Consider the following 20043-nt stretch of genomic DNA (forward strand, 5'->3'; position numbering starts at 1 on the left):
AAGAGAGGCGGTCGCTCCATCCGTCCAGACAGCAAAACAAAAGACACACACGTTCATCATTAATCATCTCACTTCTTCTCTCACAGAATAAAGCGCTTTAAACTTTCTCGACATATTTCAGACTATATGCAGGCTAGCTAAAAGGGAACAAAAATGCATGGTGCATGGTGTAAAATGTTTTATGCTTTGATGTGTTGTCCAGAAACGGAGATCTTTGCTGAACTACAACTAGTGAGGATTTAATTCTAGAAATAGGTTTGAAATTAGAAAGTTATTTAAGGCTTGGCATGCAGCCTATATGTTAAACGTGATTAGCAGTTATCATCAATTGATTATACCGGGCCCTTTAGACAAGCTTAGTGCTTTTTGAAAGTCACCTCTTTTTCAATCGGCAGCTTTATGCAAACTCCAGGAAATGGCAATCTGTATCAAAATAATCTCCTCCAAGGGTGTCTTCCTAAATCTCGAGGCTTGCGTTATAGGGCAATATTTCCACGCCACTTAATGTGCATTACAGCCTGTAACACCATGCCGTTTTCAAAATGTTCACAAATCTAAAATGTGTCAAAATGCTGAGGCCACGCGCTATGAATGTTTGAGAGTTTAACACGCAGATATATCGTCTACTGAAGAATTCTTTTGCCAATACTGTTAAATAAAAACGGTTTCTCAACGCAAATAGTAATCCAAGTAAGCTATATAAAAAGGCAATCATAGCCTATCAGTTTTTAAAAAGGAAAGGTGATAGTGTGCACGAACTTGCATTCACTTCCAGCACTGCAGATCCATTTTATCATATACATTTATTTTATAATTAAAACTGAACAAATTCTACATTTCGTTCCTCAAATCACCTCGTTGATGCACATTTCCCCTTATATTATCTATTAATTCTTAAATGTACCGCAATGTTCTTTACAATGTATCATACTTCCTGTGGAGCATAAAGGCGACATTACATTTACGTAAAGACACAATTTATGGAATAAACTATCTAGCCTAAGATGGCCTCATCTTACTTTCTTAACACTATCGTTAATAGTTCAAAATCTAGAATCTGTTTTGCTGTGCCGAACCTAAAACGTGAAGCTATTTGATATATGCAAATGGTTAATTTAATTTTTAACGCTGTGAAGCACACTTTGCTTGAAGACACCAAATAAAAATCCAAGAAATGTACAGAAAGCGATTTAGGGACCACTTCCTCATCCAGTATTCAGTGGCTGTATGAAGAGCTTAAAGTCAACATAAGAGCTGCGGACTGGAAAATGTTGGTCGCACCTGCTTGTTTTTGGTTAACTCGTTGTGTGAGGAAATCTTGAAGTGAAATGTTGCGCAGGATGCCATAGCCTCTCTGAGTCATTTCAACCAGGCAAAAGTAAAAGGCACCTAATATATTGATCCTAATTCTTTATGAAAACCTTATGTGGGAAGCCTCCAGGACGCAGTCTGCTGCAGAGAGCAGCACTGAGGCCACGCTGCTACAAGAATATTCATCACAGAAATGACCTAAGCATTTGGCAAAATGCTTTACTGATAATGTGATTCAGCAGAAGCACGTGGCCACGGGAACTTTCGGTACCTGAGCCACCAAAGTAAGGTATTTAGAGGTGGCATTTAAAAAATACAATACTATGGCAATGGGGCTTTCCTTCTAATTTTGTAAACGGACGACGAAACCACTGAAAGCAATTCTGAATTCAGTCAGTTTGAGTTTGACTTCACAAATGACAAGTTGACCTAAAACATCAGTTAGAGCGCGTTTCCGCTCTTTGTGAAAGTGAGTTTGAAGTTTTGAGATGGCTGCTAAAATAAACTATCGCTATTTATGCGTTAGGTTGATACTATAGGTCTAAGCATATATGCAAGTGGATGGTCATAACACATTATAATAAACGGCTTGAAATAGAGAAGCGTTTTCTGTGTGCAATGTGATCTTTCTCACTGCGCCTATACCTGCAACCAAGCCTGTGCATGTGATACTACCCCTACCCAGCAAAATTAAATTAACAAATTAAACTCATATTTTTGCATTCATGCATGTACTTATTTGCCAACTGCTGTCCTCAGTTCAACCCATTGATGTCGGTTTTACGCCATGTTTGAAGAATGTGTTTGTGAGTAAAATAGCCTAGCAAAGAACGCATGCTTAAATATTAAATATTAAATATGATACTTATATATAATGGTGAGAATAGCAAAACTAGTGAACATTATTTTAATAAACACATTCTAACATACTTCTCATAAAAAAACATTGATTAAATGTGTACAAAGACTCCTCGTGTGATAGATTATTTCTTGTATATAAACTTAAAAGTCGAACGACATTCTATTAGAAATATGATTTACATCCTACAGGTCTAAGTCAGATCCCTCTCTTTTCGCATGTATTGGACATTTGACTATAACAGGCGATGAACATGGTTGTCCTGAAGACTGAAGAGTTTGTTGTCTTACAAAGCAAGAGCAAACATCAATTCGTCCATATTTTTGAAATCCCATGTTTCCTTTAAAACTTCCTCCAGGTCACACAGGCTACCACAACAACACAGTCGAAGGCAAAGTAACCAAAGCTCGACTTAAATTAAAGACAGATTGGAAATCCAAAGTAGAATTATGGTGACGTTTGTACTGTCGCCTGCTGTCTGGTGAATCACAGTTGCTTGCTCTTGGTTTATTTTTGCGCATGGCCTAAATGAATAGAGATGGATGGCAAATTCACCCATGGACCAAAATTACTGCATGTTGATTTGTCGACCAGTGTATTGCACACATTATGAAGATGAGCAAGACAAAGTTCAAGTTCAAAGTCACTGTGCTCAGACAGAGCTGGTTGTGCTCAGGAGAGGACACCCCTCACCTCTCTCACCTCGCTCGTAAAGCAAAAACAGTAGCCGTTTGCATAAGTGAGTCCAAATCCGATCCTATAATGAAAAAATAGCCGAGACTCCCATTCCACCTTTGAGCCAAAAATCTAACGAAACAAAAGCTGCTAATAATCCCATCAACCTCTGCAGAGCGGATTCCAGTTACTGAGACGTGGTCAAGCATTCATTTATTTCAAGTAGACTCATCATTGATCTGCTTTACTCTTATCTGTAAATGACATGTTAAAGCAGTTGGCTGACAGATAATGCGCTTCAGTGCACTGAGATGCATATTCATTGATCGGTTTCTTTTTAGTCTGAATGACATCAGAAATTCTGATGAACTTCGCGATTCCCCTTACTCGGACATTAATGAAACAACAAAGCATCGGTTTTCTAATCCAGTTCTTTTTTTATATTTGATTATTTCTTATTTTTAATGTTGGTTTTATAGGCCAACCCAAACATATCTTTGTCATGCATTGTTAACAGGATATGAAAAAAGGATGTGAAACTGCGTCTGAACGAGATATGTTATCCTCCGATTTATTAATATTCATTCATTAATCATATATGTATCTGAAGAAAGACACGAATTCCTTCAAACCAGTTATTTTCAGGAGAAACATGAATAAGTAAAATAAAAAATTAAGAACCTCATATCAATTAAGAACCCCATATCAAATAAGAACCCCATATCAAATTTCTAAACTTTGTAGCCCCGTGCCGGCTGTTCCGTATTTTCTATTTTGTTGTTTAAAGTGGTGATTTTAAAAAGCTGTGCATAGTTTTTCGCTGTGAATTATTCTATAAAAACACTTAAATACAAACCAGCACTTTTATTAACATATTCAGAGGAGTAATAGGGCGATGAAAAACCACATTCTCTCACTTTTTCTTCCTGCGTGGGATTTTATGGAGAAGCCAACAAAACTCCAAAACTTCGGACCCTGACTTCTGCCGCTGTATCACTAGAAAAGTGCATCGGCGCTTCAGAGCTTTAATTAATTTTCTATTTAATTGCACAATTAACGATTGAAGGGGCTGTAAAATAATCCGCATCGGTAAGATATTAAATGCGTGAGAGGGTTTTACATGTAGTTATAAGGCAATCATTTCGAGACTAAGATACAGGATACAAATTAATGTGCAACATCGAGCCATCCTAACTGGTGGAACCTGTTGACTAATATTGCAGGGAATAACACAAAACACGTTTCTAATGTAAAAGAAAGACAGATGTAATCTGGTAAATGAGAGGAAAAACGTGAAGAAAAAAAATCTAATGATTGATCTAATGTTTAAAAAACACTTTATTTCTAGTGGCATAATACAAATCGAAATAATGAACACAGGAGTTATATTTATCATTGAATCCCCACAATATATTTACCCAACATTAGATAGGCCTACCACATTCCAGGAAATGTGCTGGTATTATTCATTAAGGAATTATAGCAATGCTCAGTGTTTTGACAACAATAAGCATTGAAAATTGGGAATTTATGTGTTACAGACTTCATTGTGAGCAAAAACTGCTAAATGGCTAGGTGTGTGTATTAGCTGACCAAACTGTAATCTAATATTTTAGCATTTCTGCAGCAAACAAATACCTAACTGAGAGCAGCTGCACACTTTGATGCAAAGGACATTCAATCTCTATTCAGGGGTTTAATTACAGCAGGCCTACTTAACATTTAAAAATTCAACTGACAATGTGAACACATCACACATTGTAAATGGAGAGTGAATACAAAACCTTAAGCCAGTAAGTAGATAAAATGTTCTAATAAATCATCTAATTTTTCACATTGAATACTGGTGGTCCACAGAACATCTCTCTGGCATAACTCCTGTGCCAATGGTTCTCTTAAGCCTGTTGTGGAATCCTGGAAATATCCCGAAGTAGAAATATTTGTTCATAGTAAACACAAAAAGCCCATTTAGCTTGCTGAGTTTGGCCACGAATTTGGGGAAGTCCATTCCAAGAGCTGGAAGAGATGTACAGTATATTACAAGCATTTCAATGTTTAGCCGTCCAACCTTACCATATAAACTGCAATTAAATGATGTTCCTAAAACTACAGATTGAATTGACTGTGAGGCACTGGCTCTTAAAGCCGAGAAATTGATTGGGTGGGCCGTTTTAAGCTGGAGCCAGATGTGGCCCACAGGCTGCTAAATGAGCATCACTGTTTTAAATCAATTAGGAATTGCTGCAGTACATCCTTTACTGCAGTGATGTCAAAACTGTATGCTACACCTGAAACAGTATTTACTAGAAACATACTTTTGTTGAGTTGAGATATTTGAGTGCACGCAAAGAACCTCTTTGCTGCAGCTATGACCCAGTTTCCTTTCTGTATTTATAAAGTTGTATCTCATTTTGTGGTGAGTTTTTCACCAAATGTTATATAATGACAAATCTGCATGGCAATAATACAGACAGTAAATGATGTAATCCTTTTTTACTGCATAATATCCAATATAATTTTTTCAAGTCGGCATAGTAGTAAACAAACATTAATAATAATCGTTATGGTTTCTCTTTTTAATTTAAATAATGCTGAATCATCTTAAAATGTAATGTGTAATATACTATAACGTTATGTAAAATGTACAGTAGTCACCTCTGAGTATGTTTCTTAATAAAGTAATCATTATCCTGTTTTTCCTTTATCCTTTATTTTATGTCTACCGGATGGCAATATCATAAACATTATTACCCAGTATTCAATTCAGTTATGTGCATATTTCATTTACTTTGATATTGCTTCCATAGAAGAAAAATACTGTTTTGTGTCGCAGATCTAACGTCTGTACTTTCTTCGTTCATGCATCGTGTTGGAAGTGTAACAAGAAACCGGAATGGGGCAACCTACAAGTATTTGGAACATTTTTCTGAAGTGTTAAAAATATATAGTTTTTCAGATGCAGTACACTGGAGCGCAATGTCTCTGAAAAACTGTAACATCTACGAGTCTGCAGCACCATCTAAACACTCATCAGCACCATAATCAGTTAGGATGTATATCAGAAATGGTGCAATTGACCTTTGAAGGTTAGAGCAGCAATCACAGCATCACACAAGCAAACAGATAACAGAGAGTAGTATTTGTATTGTTTAGTGTTGTTTTTGCAGCTAAAAACTACAAATGGATTGTGAATGTAGGTCAAGTGTTGTACTACTCAGAACTTGTTACTAACTTCTTACTAAAATACATAATTATTATCAGATATTTCACTGTTGGCTTTACAGTTTGTAAAGTTTGCGTGTTGCACAAACATTACATACAGCACATGATGAGGGCAATACTGTTTAAATTCGACAACATATGAGATCAGCCATCTTTTTCACAAAGAACTACGCCTGCACGCAAACACACCGACTCCACTCCGAGCAGTTTGAAGGAGAGTGATGGATACTCTGGGCAGAAAGATTTTGTTTGTGTTTATTTATGCACACTCAACTGAGGGAGGAAAATGTCGTTTTTACAACTTGCTCCCATACTGCGTGTGGGTATAATAACCACAAGAGAGGAGCTTTTCCAAAACCGGATATCTACCATTTGGAAAAAGACGTCTGAGTCTTTCCACATGATTGATGGCATGAAAGGGAAACTCCTGATGGAACATTTTTAATAAAAAGATAAAAGTCACATTTGTGTGGACATTCAGTGCAATTTTGCCACACTTGCACTTTTTTTTGAGTCAAGCAGTCCACATCACAAGTTCTTAAATCTTAGAACCAAACAATAAGCAAATGTTTTTACCCACTATTATCTAAATTTTTTCAATCTCAATTTTGTGTGCGTGTTTATTTTTTTAAATTACAACAAACATTACATATAAATAAAATGGTCAGTCTTGGCAGCAAATGAATAGGCAATATAAATATAGTAATTAAAATAGAGTTGATTTTACAGCTGTTACTGTAATTACTGTACAGAAATCTTGAAGATCACATGGGCTACCACACTTTATAATCGTCTTCCAGTTAACCCGCCCCGACCCCGGTCTTTGGCTTTATTAATCCAAACCAGCATTTTGTTTCATGAAGCTCCCCAACATATTTTCAATAACTTCCAGCTTTTCTAGTAAAGTTAGTTGTTAGTTGATCAATAGCATATGTTGATAGATCCTTAATGTATTGATTCATACTTCATACGATTGATACACGTCCTGCTTATAAATTTGCATTATGTGTTTCTGTGTTGAGATTGTTCAATTTCTCCCTTATTCGGTTACTATATTTTTCATTTCTATATCCGTGTAGAATTTGCTGGTTAATTGACCCCCAGTATTCAGAAAAAAATGTACTTCTAGTTTATGAACTTTCCATTTCACTAGACAATTTACATCAAACTTTTTAGTCCAGCTTACAACAACTTCCAAGTAGCTACAGCAGGTTTCACATCCATTTTATGGCAAGAAGGCAAATAAATCCTGACTTTTTTTACTCCCCCTCCTCACCTTACCTCTTAATCCTTACTTCAGAGCTTTTGGTTCTTCTCTCTAGATGCAGATGTTAAAACAAGCAAACCCACTGCTGTTCTGGGCTGTAAGTTTGAGGGGGAAGATTTACAATGAATAGCAGTTTTTTCTAAATAAAATGGAAGGAGTCTCTGTCTCTGTCCTTCGATTTGCTCAACAACAGTTCATCCGATTGACTTTACAGTTGGCGGGTGTATAGCTGAGGACCCAAGGAAGTGCATTGTCACCCATTCCAAACAGGCACATTTCAAACCACACATCCTCATACCAACAGACTAGGTTGTTTGCCAATGACTCCCAAAACAACATATACAACCTTTCTATTGTGAAACAGTCATAGTTTTAAACACCTGGTTAACGTTGTGAACAGAATTACTTGGTAAACTTAAGGCAAAAAAACTACATGGTTAGGTTTTTCATGTTTTGTGTTAAAATGAGTATGTTTCTTACAGCGTAAGTTGTTACACAGACAAAGTTACGTCTGTGACGTAGTTACGGACTAACGTAGTTACAACAAACCAAAAATAAGCTGCTTGGACAATCGACCTATAGGGCAGTTTTTTTGGTGAGGACAGTCTGGTTTTGAACAGACACTGCACTAGTAAAAAGTAACATTTAATAAATAATATATAGATATACAATAAAATAATATCAACTCTAGAATCTTTATCCTGAATGAAGAAAGTTGACAGTATAATTCTACTACAGGAGACAAAAAAAAAACTGTAAAATATAATCTAAATAACACCCACAAAGAGACAAACAAAATACTTGGCTAATCATTTCCATTGAGTGACTTTTTTCTTCAAAGGTACAATATGTAACATTTCTGCATTAAAATGTTTAACGACTATACCTATGTTATATATATATTCTTGAGTTGTGTACTTACACTATCCCAAATGTTTCCAACAATTTTCAAACCCAGAGAAATCTGTGATTTTATTTCTGACACGGGACGTTTGGTTTAGTCGCCTGTCAGTGGCGTCATAACATTTGACCCCTCTAGTTACTCTAACTTCCATCAAAACATGGGGACCCAGATGATACTTTCGAGAGTAATTGTAAATCATACAATGTCACAGAAAGAGTTATACTCAGTAACCATAATACTGCTTTTTTTCTGCCACACGGCATAATTTTGACATTGATTACATGCCACTTTGCAACACAGCAATACAGCAGAGACCTTATTTAATGATACATTTCAATATTGATCAATCCACCTAAAGGTCTTTTTACAGTCGCTGCAGCTGACCTGTTGCGTGCCAATGTGACGTCAAAATGACGTAGATCTCGCTGGGGCACCAGGATTTGGAGTGCGCGACCAGAGGTGCGACAAAGCGGAAACAGGAAGCATGGACGAGTTTGAGGGCAACCGGATGCCAGGACTCGCAGAGTGAATGCAAGTCTCTCTTGTAAACTTACTGGGTTAAGATGAGTTATATTATGGCGAATGAAAAGCTTGATCCGACGAAGTAGGTCATCGAATCAAATCGAAACATTGACGTGAATGCTGCTGCCAGTTCTGCCATCGTTTACCTTTTTCTTCTTCTTCTAGTCCATAGAAATAGCAAAGTTGGTAGCCTTTCCTCATTAGCGACACCTCTGTTCAGGAGAAGACTGCAACTAGTGTCGCGACCACCATGTGTGAGTATAAATAGTTACGGCGCTCCCATGACGTCACATTTGCGGGCGACAGGTCGGCTGCGGCAAGTATACCGGACGCCTTAACGTTACTACAATGTGCTGGTTGACAAGTAATGGTTAGCTAAGTATGCTAATGCTTGGTCGGTAACATTATAAGGTTACAACATCGTTCAACACGCTCATTAAGTTATTTTTAGTATGATTGTCTTGACCACGGTTAACAGCACTTGGCTAACCCACGAATATGTTCACCAGTAAAGTTAGTTGTATAGATAGGCGACTAATCTAATGCTAATTTAGCCAGCTAGCACACCCCAGTCTGTCTGCCTCACTCCCTCGGCGCTAAGAGACTTCAGTCGGGATGAGAGCTGACAACAGCCCCGGGACATATAGTTAACATTAGCCCCCAGCTAGCTAGCAGCCAGCCACTATCATTACAGCAATCCAAACCCGGCCAGCACTTAACTCTAGCGCCGGGTGCTAACTACGCTAACAGCAGTTTAATGAACCGTCGGGAAAACAGACCGTATCAGACCCAGGCACCCGAGTCAGAACAGCGTAAGGTTACGTCTCTGTTAACGTTACTGGTGTTCGTGCCAAAAATCTCCCCCCTTCGCATTTAGTACAAAAGGTGGGTTAGGCACCAAAACGACTAGTTCAAATTACAAAAAAAGTGAAGGGGGAGATAATTCCGGGCAGCTGGGAGATCTTCTGCACAACAACGGCCGTCGGAATGGGTGGACTTGAAAGGGTAAACTTGTCCATGAACAGATGCATTCTAATAGGCGATGGTGTTTAACAATGAAAACTACAACTCCCATAATTCCACAACTTCACAACGTCATCAAAAGTCTCTGTTTACCATCCATTGTTTTGATTGAGAGACCCCTAGTGGCAGAAACATCTGCATTAAAGGACAATTCCGGCACAAAATTAACCTAGAGGTTAATAACATGTGTACCAAGTCAACGTTCTCTGGGATCTGTTTTGATGCTAATCAAATGCGTCTCTAGCTTTAAACAACCTACTGCAAAAACAGTCATAACCGGTCGAACCACGAACGCCGTGCAACCAGTAACCAGTAACATAGCTCAAACACAGCATTCGTGATTCGACTGTTCATGACTGTTTTTGGCGCCCAAATGTAAACACGAACGCTACTGTCTTTATAATGTATCTTTTTAATAAACTGTCTATAAACTTACAAAGTTCTCAATGCTTTGGTTTGCATGTAGGGACCCTCATTATGCTACTGTTTCAGTGTGGTGCTATGTTGAGCTTGTTAGTGGTATAAAATAGTGATTTACCAAGTGCCCGAAAGCTAGCGTTAGCAGCTAACCACCGGTTTTGTGGTAGGTTGTTTAAAGCATGAAAACATGTCCCAGAGAACATTCGACTCGGTACACGTTATTAACCCCTAGGTTCATTTTGCGCCGGAATTGTCCTTTAATCTGAAAGTACGGACACTGTTTTGGAAAATAAAATTACCAAATATGCAAATTAGAGGTTAACAAAAGTCCTGAAAATGTGGTTAAGGACAGTTCAGATGCTGTTTCCTGCTGGGAGTTAATTGGAAATATATGTAGAAGATCTATGGGCTGTTCAAACGCATGACGTCCCAGCTGCCTGTTACTGGCCTAGGTCCAGACTGAAATATTTCAACAACTATTAGATGGAGTGCTATGACATTGAATACCGATGACCATGGTATCTAGAGGATGAATCCTAATGGCTTTGGTGATCCTCTGACTTTTCATCTAGCAACACCAGCCAGTCAAAGCTTTTATTTATCCAGTGAAACATCTCACCATCTACTGGATGGATTGACACAACATTTTGTACAAACATTTATGGTTCCCAGACGATGAATCCTGATAAATGTCATGCTCAAGATTACTTAAAACAATTCTGCACATACAAGTCCAAAGATAAATCCAGTAATAAATTAATTTATGTGGCAGTAGTCTATATATTTAATTATTTTTGTGGAAAATATTGTAGGGGTCAATAGATCTCCACTAACTTCCCACAAACCAAGAGGAGCTCTCCAGCTTCTTATAGGTGTTTCCCCCCATTATTCCTCATTTTCCTTTCATATATGTGTGCAGCAGTTGCGCTCTGTGACAATTTTATTAATTTGCTTCAGAAGTGTTCAAAAACCTTTGCTCCACTTTAGTTACAACATCTGTCCCAAAACAATAATCAAGCATTAAATCCAGAGAAGATCATTCTTAATCTCAACCTTTTCTTCCACACTCTAGGATTTTACTAAGGACTTGTAAAGACCAACTTTGCAACAAGAGCTGAAACTATAAATTGATGAAGCTATCATTTTTGGACAGAAAATTAATCAGCAACTATTTAAATAATCCATTAATTATTGGAGACATTTTTGCAAGGTAAAATGCTAAACATTTGCTGGTTTCAATTTCTCAAATGTGAGGATTTGTTGCCTTTCTCATTTAAATATAGTAACCTGAATACTTGGGTTTTAACATTGTTGGTCAGACAAAACAAAGAATTGGTATATGCCACTTTGAAAGTTCATTTAACACAAAAAAAATAGAAAACATTTCTGAGTAATATTAATCAACAGATGTATGAATAATAACTTAGTTTCAGCCCAATTTGTGATACATCATTGACGCTTGATTACACTACCCTACTGTTAATATCAACCTGAACTTTACTTGACTCAATGACATTGTAAATGAGGGTCGCCCTCAATGATCTCTCGAGGATAAATAAAGGTTGAATAGAGCAAATTTGAAACAAAAAAACAGCAAAAGCTGTGTTGAGCTTTTGACCATTTTCAATTTACAATTATTTGCACTAAAACAATTACAAGATCAGCATTTGTATGACCCATATACAGTGAGGGCAGTACAGGTTTTAAGATGACATTGTACATAATTTTACATTGCACCTTTAAAATACTTCATGAATGTAATGGCGTTTTTCCACTGCTAGTACCAGCTCTACTCGGCTCGACCGCGGTGCCCCGTCCTCCTTTTTCCATTGCAGATTTAGTACTGCCTCATGCGTGAGGCGAGCTTGGCTGGTCGTCATAGCGGTGCCGCAGTAAACTGCTGTGACCTAACGCGACACACACACAGAACGTCGAAGGTGTGCTGTTGTTGCCACAGCCAGAAAACACATTTTGCTTCAAATGAAGCTGGAGGCAGCAAAACAAAAAAACACAGCTGGCTAAACTATTTAAAAATGGTTTGTTCAGGACACCCCCGTCTGTCGCTTTCACGTCACCTTTTGGTATCAGCTCAGCTCACTTGGAACCTCGACGGAGGTGGTACTAAAAAAAGTACCTGTTAGCAGGTACCAGGGACTTTTTTTCGTAATGGAAAACCAAAAAAGGCGAGTAGAGTCGAGGCGAGTCGAGCAGGTACCATGTAATGGAAAAACACCATTAGTGTGTTTTTGGTAGTTAAATGAAATCTGCCAGACCACCACTGACAATGTTGAAGTTAAAATGTCGATAGGTCCAAATGCTTCAACAAAAACTCATTTTCACAACTGTGCTGTCTCAAGTGATCACAGCAAACAGCCTTTTGTATCTAATTCTACAGGAAAGGCGAGAGCCCCGCGGTTGAAGTAATACTTTGTAATGGTATTAGGAGGACTATAAAAGTGTCAGAGCCCTGTAAACAGGCAATCAGAGAGTGAGCCATGGTCTGTTGCTTTTGCAGGCATCAATCACTAAGTAATGTATATGAAGTCTGAAAAAACTGCTGGGCAATTGACATAATGTGATAGGTCTACTTTGTTTGGTATTACTGAACAGTAATACTTAAAAGTGCTTTTCCCATAAACGCACAAACATCTGTGTATACAACTAGTAGACCAGAAAAAAGGATAAACCTACAAAATATTGGTACTAAATTCAGAGGGAAACCGAGTGTGTCATCTAAAATTTTCTTGCATTTCCTCTGCCTCCTGGCCTGCATTTATGAAATATCAAAATTATGGAAAACAAATTGTTTCATGTTACACATGTAAAAAAAAAACACAGATTCTTTTACTTCCAGCTGTTTGAGTATGAAATGATGACAAAGCAATCGCAATAATTAAAGTATATCTAGTTCTAGTGCTTCTAGTGAACTTAAAAATGAACTACAGTACAACAATATTCAAACTGCAGTGGACGGTTGAGAAGTGACAGGAAACAAGGGGACAGAGATTGAAATGATATTCAACAATGAGCATTGAGATCACAGTTTATTAAGCCACCAGGGCACCTGCAGTAAATGGTAGCTTATTTGGATATCACAATATTGAGATAAAATAATGACGCTACTACTTAAATAATTCTATGCAGTCAGTGATATTTCATTTTTACTCTCATTGTTGGGACTTTTGCTCTTGTTCAAACACTTAGGTGTATGTCCAAATACATGCAACACTAAAAACATTCCCATCAGCCTTAGCTGTACTTTGTGTTTAGTGCTAATTAGCAAATGTTAGCATGCTGACATGCTAAACTAAGATGGTGAACATGGTAAACATTATACCCGCTTAACATCAGCATGTTACCATTGTTATAGTGAGCAGGTCAGCATGCTGTTGTGATAATTTAGCTTGAAGCACTGCTGCGCCTTAGTACAGCCTCACATATCTGCTAGCATGGCTGTAGCTTTTTCGTCTTGTTAGTAAATGAGGCAACATATGACCAGTTTATGGGGCAAAGGAGATACTAGACACTTTACTATTCTGTGGTGGTAGTGCTACCTTCAGTTGTGTAAATGATGTGTGCTCCCTGCGACTCTGACTCAGGGCTGGCTGGCTCAGTTTCAGAGAAGGTATGGCAGACACGCCATTTCTTGAAAGTTTTCACAGACCACCCAAAATGTTAATATCTAAAAGACTGGGCTAATGAAGATAGAGCAGTACAGATTGAAAAATTGTCAAACCAGCCGTGCAATGTAACATTTATGAATCTAGCTACACTATGTCACTCACCTACAGTATATTTCCTTTGTGTCACCAGTGCCCACTGAATTATAAACTAATTAAATAATATAAAGGGGTGTGGATTGGTGTGCCATCCACTCTTTTCTAAAGATGTTAAATGTTGGATCTTTGACTCTAGGAGTAAAGTGAAATACAAAAATGCCCCCTTGTTGATTTTGAAATGTGACTTACTCATGTGTTATTGTGTCTAGGGGTCGACTGATTATCAGCCTGCCTGTTTTTGCCCGTTTAACAGTCAGAGAAAATCTCATTCTCAAGGAATAGAGCTTAACAGTGTCGTTCCTGGAAGTAAAAATCCCATTTATTTTCTCCATAAGGATTTTTGATTATTAGCCATAATGTCGAAACCATTCAAGGTGGACTTACCACGACCTACGAGGTTTTGAAACAAAGTGTTATGCCCCTGTAGGAGCATATCAACCTTGTTTTAAGAAAAATGTTTTATTTGTGCTATCATGGAGAAGTACTACACTACCCACAATCCTAGGCGTAACAGCGAACTCTCTGATTGGTGGAGCTTGCCGTTACTATGGAAATGTTTACCGCATCCGTGAACCCGCAAACATTGAGATCTATGATCATTTCTGTATTCACTTGTACGTTTTCCTTTTTTGCTGTTTTCAAAAATCTTCTTTTGCGCCGAATCAAATGTTTTATGGTCACGGTTCACCTCATAGCTGGTTGGCTTGGTTCCAGGCTTAAAACTCTTTATATAAGCATTTAATAAAATGTCAATGGAGATATTGAATGGTGAAAATCACTTCCAGAACCAAAGCCGTTCAAAAAGTGGGCGGTCACTGTTGAGCTCTATACACTTCTGTTACACACATTACCCGAGACAATGTCAGAGTCGTATTTAAACAAGACTATGGGTTTATGGCCATGCTAGTGGCTCTGTGAGGTTGCACTAAGGAAAGTGGTGCTTTGAGCTACTACTGTGAGCATTTTAAGATGCTCAGAATCATAATGCTAGAATGCTGATGTTTAGCACGTATAATGTTTCACTGTTTTCACATGATGTTCACCATCTAAGTTAAGCATATTACCGTGCTAACATGTATTAACCAGCACTAAACAAGATGTTTTTACAGAATGTGCAGACAAGCTATGATGACAGAATACGGATAAAGTACAGCTGATGCTGATGGAAATGTTTTGCAGATTTGCACATTTAGTCATAAACCAAAGTACAGTATTGACCCAATGATAGTGATAGAAGATAAGTTAAGGGATCATCAAAGTGATAACAATTCACCCTGAGGGAGACATAACTGTCTATAAAAAATGTCATGGCAACCTATCTAATAACTTTTTTGTGACATTTCAATCAAAACCGCAAATGAACCCAAGTGAACATCATTCTGGCGTTGGATTAAAAGTCAGGGAATCACCAAACACATTAGGATTAATTTTCTGCACATCATGGATATCTGTACCACATTTCATGGCAATCCAACAGTTGTCAAGACATCTCACTAAAAAACCTGTAACATCAACGTGATGGTGATGCTAAACATAAAACCAGGGGATCACCAAATTTAGTAGGCTTCATCCTCTGGAGACCTTAAATTTCACAGCAATCCATTGGGTAGTTGTTGACATACTTCAGTCTGGACCAATCGACAGAGAGTCACAGTCTAACAGAGTTCTAATGCAGGAAACTTATTATTAGGCTGACTGTTTTTGATGAGAGTGAGTCTAGAGGATAACATTTGTTTTGAGTCTTGCGACAATACCAGCTGTTGTACATTTGGTGTTTATTATAAAATATATCTTGCATATTCCTTGCAATTTACAGTGGAAGCTTGATAGTGAGGGTCAGAGGTTGTATCACCATTTAAGAGGCAATCGATAGAGAAAAATTATCTGAACACTCCACTCTGACTTTTATAAATTAATCAATGAACCCAAGCCCAGTATGGTGATGTTCTGTCACCCAACCTTTTGTTGTTCAAACTGATGCTCAGTTCAAGTGTCAGTTTGAGTGCTGATCCGGTTGTTGTATACGGTTACTAACCATTTAATGTACTGAGCAAGTCTGACAGAGTGGATATAGAGGAGTTCAATCAACATTTTGGGAAGTTTGCTTATTTGCCAGTAGTTAGTTGAGAAGACAATGCCATTCTCACTTATGATTAATATGTAGCCCGACCCAGTAGCCAGTTAGCCAGCTATTTTATTTATGACAATTGAATTGAATATCATATGGAGGTGTCCACTACATTACAGCTACAACTATTGAATCTGAAGCCTTTTATTCTTATTGTGAAGAAAGTGCAGATCCAATCTTTCTGAGGTGTAGACTATTGCAGGGTGGAGAGCAACAGACAGTTGTAAGCTGTGCTTTAGAGCCAGTCTTTCTATGAGATCCTCACAAACACACCAACAGACCATCACATCACCAAATGGGCAAGATAACAGTAGTGTCATTCTATCAAATGCATCTATACATCCAAGCAAAACTTAATTATATAGAAACAAGACATGACAGGTTTTCTCAACAAAGACAGGCTGTAGGAACCACACAATAGCCTGCACACACACACAAAGCAAGGCGGCTATAAATGCAAGAGGACACAACCCAGCTGCAGTCAAAAGCATAAATCAAGAAGAATGATGTAAATGCTTTGATTGGTTTACACTACAGATAAACAGACCTACAGAGGTAAATATTAAATGTCCCATTTTAAGGCTAGTGTGCTAAATGTACTGGGTAGGCTGCAAATTCAAAACTGAATTTATTTAAAAAAGAATCCCAACTACCTCCCAATTCTGAAACACAACACTGCTAAATATCTTACACGTTTGAGCTTACAGTATATTGCCTACTGGGTGCTTTTCCCTTAAGTTCTGTGAATATCTACTGAGGAGCAGGATATCTTCTATTTTACTGCAGTAATTGGGCAAATGCAAAGAGATGGACTTGTACCTGGAAAAATCTCTTAGTAGCATAATGTTTGACTGACACATACATGGAGTATAACATGGAATATGTGTTTTAGTATGTGTTCCCATTTCAAATTAGGTGTAACAAAAACTATTATACAAAGCTTAGGCTCCAGTTTTTGGCTATATTATGAGTATTTATAGATATTTCATGAGCCATAGCTTTTCACAGTTTTTTCATCACATCGTAACTCAAAAGTAAAGGTCTTCTTTACTAGACCTTTTACAATCAATAAACTGTTTTTTTAATCTTGTTTAACAGTCACTTACTGTCAGTTTTTGTAGAAAGAACTCAGGCTATAAATTTAGGAATGAAATTTACTCCAATCCCTTGTTTTAACTTTCGGTGGGAGGTTGTCTGTTTATTTATGATTGGATTTGGCACAGGTCCTTAAAATCGTCTACAACTGCAAAAGCTGTGACTCTGACTCACTTTCTGTGGTGCATCACTCTTGACTGCCACTGCTGTACCTCTAGAGAGTTAACCACTAACGGTCATTTGACAAGGTCTTTAATTCCCTCCATCTAAGCAGTTTTCCCTCTACTTCACTGTTTTCCATGTCTGCATGAGCACACACCCATGTCTGGAGCCTTAATATGTCCCTGTGAATAATTACACAAGTATATGCATATGCCATTGTCATAAAATCCTAGCAAAAGGAAAAAAGTATTATTTTTAATTAGACCACAAAACCCTTTGCTTTGCATCAAAGAAAGGTGAAGTATAGTGTGGCTTTGGGGACTTATTTGTTCAAGTGGGTTGAGTTCAAACTGCACAACAGAAAAGGATTTATCTTTTCTCATCCACTTCTGACCAAATAAGAGGAAATATGCCTCAGCACAACATGGCTCCACCAAGGCTTTTCCTGCCTTCAACAATTTTTCCATATTAATTATTCAGAAATGTTGCTTCTTTTTTTTGACACCTGTGAAGGAGTTAAACCTCACATTCCATTACAGCAATGATGCATACTACGTAATAAGACTTCATATGTTTCCAGTTACATACGCTGATGTCACTCTTTTCCCTAGCGCCTTTCAACTCTACAGTATGTCTCCACCACTACTACCAACCATTTCAGAGCAACATGGAAGCCATTAGGTAGCCTCTAATCAAATAGCCAGAAAGCCTTTGTCACTATTTATTTCTGGCTAGAGATTGAATGGGTTACATCGCAAGGTATATTGTAAACTGTCACAATGCATTCAAGTTTCCACCACAACTCTTAAGTACATTTTACATGAGTCATTAACCTCTATGGGAATAGTAGAGCATTGTGGGTCACATTAACATATACATAATTTAAAGCTACTGCGAAAATGTATTAGTTGTTCTGTCAGTTCAGATGGATTTAATTGAAACGATAACCTTGAGGAAATATTTATCTCTCTGCAGCTGTTGGAGTTTTGTGTGTATCAGAGATTCTGCTTGTCTTAATCATTTTTCCTCATGTCAAGCTTTGCTTAGGTACTGACATCTGGGCATTTATAGCACTGGCAAGTAATGGCTGCTGGCTGAGGTTTAGCATACTTCAAGCTATACCTTAGAGGGCTAAGCAGGGGTTTGTTCAAACGGACAGATAGTCCAGCTTTAATTTGAGCTAAATCCTGAGACAAGCCAGAGGTTCCTCAGTTTGGACTGAGCTGGCTGAGGCAACAACAATATATTGTGCACAGTTAATTAGTTTTAGCAGATTTCTTTTACTGTCAAAATTGTCAAAGTGTGCAATGTCCTTGTGGTCAGAAAAAGACTGTGGATTTAGACATATGGACATCAGATATATATGTGTATCTTTGTCAACTGACATGGCAAAAAAATATGGTTGGTCACGTCTGACTGACAAATTATAACTTTGTGGATACAATAAAAGAAATCCTGTAGAATATAGTACAATTAAAAACAATATACATCAAATGAATACTGATGAGCTACGCTGATACTAAGACTATATCAGATATTTGTTGATTTAACCAATTTATTAAATGTGTTGCATTGGCTTGCATTATATTGTAAGGTGTACCTAATGTTTCTGGAAAATAATATACAACTTTTTTTTAGGGTGGGGGCACAAAATTGTAAATTTACAGTTGAATCAACACCTCTGTTACATAGGTAGATTTTTTTACACTCCATTTGCGTTACATTGTACGAATGTTTTTATTATTATTTTATGTAATGCTTTTATTGTGTCCAGCTTCTGTATTCCACCCCATTGAGGAAATAAATGTTAAATAGAATTTTTTTTTGACAAGACCATAATTGTAACAAAGATGTAGTTACTTTATGTTCGTCATTTGTCGGGTATAAAATCACTCTTAATGGAATGAAAAGTCATACACATCCTCCCTACTCTTTTTCTCATTGTGGTGTCAATCACTGTGCCATCCCCACAAGTGTTTAATATAACAATAAATGTGTTTATGGCAAGACATAATATTTAACTGTAAATATGTCTTGGCCAACACACAAATACATGGGTATGCCAGTTGAGCACCATATGCAACTAATTCTGAACTCTTTTTTTGTGTTTTAACAAGAACGTGAGGGAGGAGAGGATAGATAAAAAGGAAGAACGTTTTACTAAGCAGTAACTTGCAATGTCTCACTTGTGCATTCATACACACAAATATATATTTATAAAGTAAAGAAATTGAATAAAGAACAGTGTAGTCCTACACATGTGTAACTGTTATCAAGCAGCTTGGCATGCAAGAAAGATGTTGCAACAAACAAAAGCTAACCAACACAATTTTATATGCAAATACTGTTTCAGATTTACCTTTACGATGTTCCAAATCTCACTCTACCTCAATGAGAACACTTTGTTCTTGTGTTTAATCACTGGTACTGGCAGGGAGAGACGGCTATGGTTATGAAATGCAGCCAAACATTTCAGGGAATGCATCAGTTAAGGATAAAGCACACTAGCTCTATACTACTACTTCAAATGTTTCCTTGCAACAACTAACCAGTCAAACATTATTAATATTACAAACTCAATTTTGAGACTTATTTGGTGGCTGATTGAGTTGTCCTTGGTCTTAAGAAACAAAAGACTTAAGGGTGAGCAATAAATCAATGCAGACCTTGTTTCCC

General features: G+C 37.5%; 1 protein-coding gene across 7 annotated transcripts in view; it reads right to left on the bottom strand.

The window, feature by feature from the left end:
- Nucleotides 1-20043, bottom strand: part of LOC116038581 (homeobox protein Hox-C10a-like) — a 133358-nt gene that overhangs the window by 96934 nt on the left and 16381 nt on the right. For 2 of the 7 annotated variants that reach the window (XR_004898953.1, XR_004898954.1), the window contains one exon: nt 4363-4861. The exons of the other annotated variants lie outside the window; for them this stretch is intronic. The gene's annotated coding sequence lies outside the window, so the exon portion shown is untranslated. Of the gene's footprint in view, nt 1-4362; nt 4862-20043 lie in introns of those variants that run through there. 7 annotated transcript variants of the gene reach the window in all.

The sequence above is a fragment of the Sander lucioperca genome, chromosome 12 (genome assembly GCF_008315115.2).
Source record: "Sander lucioperca isolate FBNREF2018 chromosome 12, SLUC_FBN_1.2, whole genome shotgun sequence".
Taxonomy (NCBI): Eukaryota; Metazoa; Chordata; class Actinopteri; order Perciformes; family Percidae; genus Sander; species Sander lucioperca.